Below are 5,432 nucleotides of genomic sequence, written 5' to 3'. Positions count from 1 at the left end.
AATTCAAATTATTCAGTCTGAAGAACAGAAAAAAAATTGCATATAAATGAATAAAAAATGAATGACATATTATATGCTTGAAGGGTCACATGCACTAACACAGTAGTTTCTTTAAAAAGTTTACTGAGAGTTGTATAAAATGGTTCATAAAACTATTGTAATAGCAGTAAAACATGAATAACCCCAAGTTTCATACACACACATGCACATACACACTCACAGTGGTGTACTGACATGTGTAAAAATGAATTGAAACTTTGTGTGTCAACAAGAATAAATCTTAGAAACATAATATTTAAGAAAATTTTTTAGACAAATACACACAGCATTGTACCAAGTTTGTGAAGTTTAAAACAAAGAATGGCTTACCTCATAGAAGAAATATTATGTTTTTAAATATATATTCTGTATGTTTTGTATATATCAGATATATCACAAAAGTAAAATTGCCCATCTTTGGACAATCAAAAAAATTTAAAAGTGGGCTAAAATGCAAGAAAATACAGTCTGAAAAGTAAAGGCAAGCATCAAATCCAGACTCAGATATGGTGTGGATTTTGGATTTATCAGATAAACAATTTAAAATAACTATGATTAATATGTTAAGGAATCTAACACAAGAGCTAGACAGCATGCCAAAACAGATGGATAATGTAAGCAGTGAGATGGAAACTCAAGAGAAAAATTCACAAATGAAGAAAATGCTAAACTCAACTTTATTAAAACAATAACTTATGTTTATGAAAAATGACTTTTTAAAAGAAGAAAAGACAAGCCACATACAGGAGGAAAATATTTGCAAACCACGTGTCAATCATAGGTGCCAACTCACCTGAGTTAAGGGACACCCAAATAGCTGGGGGTTTATCTATGAGATTGGATCCAAGAGAGGTTAGCTTTTGAGTCAGTGGACTGAATAAGGAAGATCTGCCCTTACCTAATGTGAGCTGGAACCAACCAATCAGTTGAGGACCAGAATGAAACAAATAGAGGAAAGGTGATTTGCTTTCTTTTCTGGAGCTGGAGAGCCCATCTTCTTCTGCCCTAAAAGTCAGAACTCTAAAAACAGGGAGAGAGCTCCCCATGGGCATGCCTCCAAAGACCAACTTCCTCTAGCCACACCTTACCTGCCTACAGTAACCACTCAGTTAATTCCTATCAGGGGATTAACACACTGTGATCAGGTTAAGGATCTCATAACCCAATTATTTCACCTCTAGACTGTCTCCCATTGTTTCACACATGAGCTTTTGGGGAGCTCTCTCCCTGTTTCCTTGTGCCATGTTCTCAACTGTTTCCTCCTCTACACCCTTCTGCCATGATGTTCTGCTTCATCTCGAGCCCCAAAGCATGGAATGGCCCTGGCCATCCATGGACTGAGATTTGTGAAACTGTGAGCCCCCAAATAAACATTTCTTCCTTTAATAGTTCTTGTCAAGTCACAGCACTGAAAAAGCTAAACAAAGGCCTTTAGATATAGACTGAGCTAATCACTAACTTCCATCTTTCATGGTTCATTCTCTCTCTCTCTCTCTCTCTCTCTCTCTCTCTCTCTCTCTCTCTCACACACACACACACACACACACACACCCCTAATATACTATGTCACTGATAAAGGACTTGTATCTAAAATATACAAATAACTCTTAAAACTTAGCAATGAGAAAATTTAAAATCCACTTAAAAATGGGCAAAAGATCTAAAGAAATATTTTCCCATCAAAGATGTGAAACTCATTCATTGCTGGTGGGAAAGCAAAATGGTACAAACACTATGGAAGACATTGGCAGTTTCTCACAAAGCTAAAGATAGTCTTAGATGGTACAACAATTATACTCCTAGATATTTACCCAACTGATTTAAAAAAATACATCCACACAAAATCTTGCACATAAATGTTTATGGCAGCTTTATTTGTAATCATCAAAAACTGTAAGTAATCAAGATCTCGCCTAGCAATTGAATAGATTTTTTTAAAGTGGCACATCCATACAATATTATATTATTTGCCAGTCTAAATAAATGAGCTATCAGCCCATGGAATGATCTCAAGTGCACATTGCTAAGTGAAATAAGACAATCTGGAAAGTCTACATGATTCCAATGACATGACATTCTGGAAAAACCACCACAACAGAGATAGTGAGAGGATTAATGGTTGTGTACTAATTGTGTTTTTATTTCCTGTATTTTTTGATGCTTTGACATCTTGGTATATTGTGGACCCAGGGAAGAACTGCTTCTCCCAAAGTTGCCAGTTCCTTAAGGTAGGAAACAGCTTACCTGAGAATTTGCCTTCATTTGTAAACTAATCAGTCCAGAGCCCATGCCTACATTGACCTTCTTTATCTAACAAAACAGGCCAGTACTCCCTGTGATTAAAATGGCAGATAAGTCTGTGTTAGTTAAAGAAAAAAAAAATCATATGAAGTCCAATAGTGGGACATCCTACTAAGTAACTGACCAGTAATCCGCAAAGCCGTCAAAATAATAAAAAAACAAGAAAAGTCTGAGAAACTCCACAGTTTCATAGTATATACTGTGATATACTAGACTGAATCCTGGGGTGGAGAGAACATATTAGGTACAAACTAAGAAACTTGGAATTATGGGCCTACGTTAATAATAATGTAGTAAGCCAGGCACAGTAACACAACCATGAGGCTGAGGCAGGAGGATCACAAGTTCAAAGCTAACCTCAGCAACTTGGAGGCCCTCAGCCACGCAGTGAGACTGTGTTTCTAAATAAAATATAAAAAGAGCGGGTGATGTAGCTCAGTGTTTAAGCACCTCTAGGTTCCATCACTGGTACCAAAATACTACTAATCATAATCATAATCATAATAATGAATTAAAGTATTAACATACATTTATTATTATAATAAAAGTGTCATACTAATATATTAATAATTGTAGAAACTGGACATGAGATATATAGGAGTTCTAAACACTATCTTCTCAATTTTTCTGTAAATCTGAATCTCTTCAAAAAATTAAAGTCTATTTTAAAAACAAAGTTCAATCAGTTTCCACAGGAAGGTAAAATGTTAAGCACTCAAAATGTTTCAGAAGAGTTTGTTGTAATTTCTAGCCCAGGTTTAAAAATACCTATCCCCAACTAAATTGAAGAAATTAGGTAGAATACATTCTACTAAATATTTCCAGAGTTCAAGTTACTTTTAAAAGAATTATAGAGGAAAGCTTTTAAGGCAGAAGGCTTAGAATCCTATGCATTTAAAAAGGGGAAAACAAAGATTATCATGAACAACTTACGAAAATAGTTGATTTCTTGCATTATAAAGGAATAGAACTTCTTTCAGAAATTCTCTGTGTCTGTACAATCCTGGCACAACATTTTAGGATAAATAAAATGAGCATCCCTAGTTACCCAACCATACAGCAAATAACAACAACAAACAAACAAAAAATAATAGAAAGAGGAGATGGATATTTCCACTTGAAGGTATTTATAAACCTAATCTTCAAAATATCTGTGAAACTGTGTCAAGGCAAAATAATCATTGCAATTAACTCTCCTAACCACTGAATGTTAAGCAAACCGTAAGGCTATCAAGAATGACATCCATTGACATCTATGTGTTACCACCCTGATATTCTCACATATAGGTAGGAAAAGCAGCCACCAAAAGAAAAGGATTGGGGGTCCCAGTTTGGTAGCACCCATACCAAAATCGAAATGATACAGATATAAGCATGGACCCCACACAAGAATGACATAAAAATTCATGAAGCATTCCATATTTGAGGGAATGGGGAATTATTGTTGAATGAAGTCTCAGTTTGAGAAGATGGAGAATTTGATGATGGATGGTGATGGTTCCACAACATATCATGGAGTGTCATGGAACTATTCACTTAATAAAAAAGGTAAATTTTAATATTTAACTGAGTGGTACCTGTAGACAGGTAGGGTGTGGCTAGAAGAGGTAAGTCCCTGGGTGGATGACTTTGGGGGTTATATTTTGTCCTAGTCTCTCTCTCTCTCTCTCTCTCTCTCTCTCTCTCTCTCTCTCTCTCTCTCTCTCTCTCTCTCTCTCTCTCTCTCCTTCCAGGCACTATGCTCCCAGCTGATTTCCTCTGCCACATTTCTCTGCTGTGGTGTTCTGCTTCCTCCCAGGCCCTGAGGATTGGAGTTGACTACCTATGGACTGAGACCTCTGAAACCATGAGCCCCCAGATAAGTTTTCCTCCTCCAATTGTACTTGTCGAGTGAGTCTTTTGGTCACAGTAGTGAAGAAGCTGACTAAAACATTCCTCCAATAATAAAAACTTGTAAAATTATTGTATAATATCATAACCAGGATATTGAAATTGATAATCAAAATACAACCTTTCCATCATACAAATATCCCTCCTCACCTTTCCCTTTGTCCCCTACCTTCTCTTTATTCTCTGGGAACCACTAATCTGTTCTCTAACTCTATAAATTTGTATTTCAAGAATTTTATATGAGTAGAATCATACAGTATGGAAACTTCAGGAACTGGTTTTTTTTTTCCCTCATTGTAATCCTCTGGAGATTCATTCAGGATGCTGTGTATATCAATATTTTACTCCTCTTCATTGCTGAGTAGTGGTCCATGTAATGAATGTATCATAGTTTATTTAACCATTGGCCTGTTAAAGGACACAGGAATTTCATCTACATGAGGGTTATTATGAATAAATCTGTCATAAACTCAATATACAATAGCTAAGCTATAGTACCAACTTAGGCACCCTTCAACAGGTGAATGGATTATAAAATTATGGTGTATATATACACAATGGAATACTACTTATCCATAAAGAAGAATGGTTTTATGACATTTGCAAATAAACAGATGGACCTGGAGACTATCATGCTAATAAGCAAGTCCCCCAAAACCAAAGGTGGAATTTTTTCACTGATATGTAGAAGGTAACCACAATAAGAGGGGACAGGGGAAGAATAGATATTCAGTAGATTAGAGAAAGAGGAATGGGGATTAGAAAAGGAAATACAGTGGAATGAACCTGAAACAATTTTTCTTTATTCTTAAATGAATATGCCATAGTGAATCCTGTCTTCATGTACACCCATAAGAATGGGGTCCTAACTAGAATAAGATATATTCCATGCTTGTACAATTATAACAAAATGAATTCTACTGTCATCTGTAACTAAAAATAAACAGATAAATAAATAAAGCTGCTATAAACATTCATGTCCATATGTTTTTGTAAGTTTTTCTTTTTTTCTAGCATAAATACCCAGGGATGCCCATGCTGGAGTATATAGAAGTTGCATGTTTAGTTTTATTAAAAAAAAATCAATGCCAACTTGCTTCCCAGGTTAAATCTACCATTTATATCCCCAGCAGAATGTCTAGACTCTATGCACCCTTGCCAGAAATTGAAGCTGTCCTTTTGATATTAGTTGATCCGTTGCT

The 5,432-nt window shown here is 35.6% G+C and overlaps 1 non-coding gene across 1 annotated transcript; it reads left to right on the top strand.

The window, feature by feature from the left end:
* The first annotated feature begins 3,663 nt into the window (after window positions 1–3,663).
* Window positions 3,664–3,766, top strand: LOC114096491 (U6 spliceosomal RNA). The gene has a single exon (XR_003583434.1). It is a non-coding gene; the product is annotated as a U6 spliceosomal RNA (small nuclear RNA).
* Window positions 3,767–5,432: the final 1,666 nt, after the last annotated feature.

Source organism: Marmota flaviventris, chromosome 4, assembly GCF_047511675.1.
Source record: "Marmota flaviventris isolate mMarFla1 chromosome 4, mMarFla1.hap1, whole genome shotgun sequence".
Classification (NCBI taxonomy): domain Eukaryota; kingdom Metazoa; phylum Chordata; class Mammalia; order Rodentia; family Sciuridae; genus Marmota; species Marmota flaviventris.
Note: the sequence above shows the minus strand (reverse complement) of the source record. Positions and strands in the feature narration are given on the sequence as shown.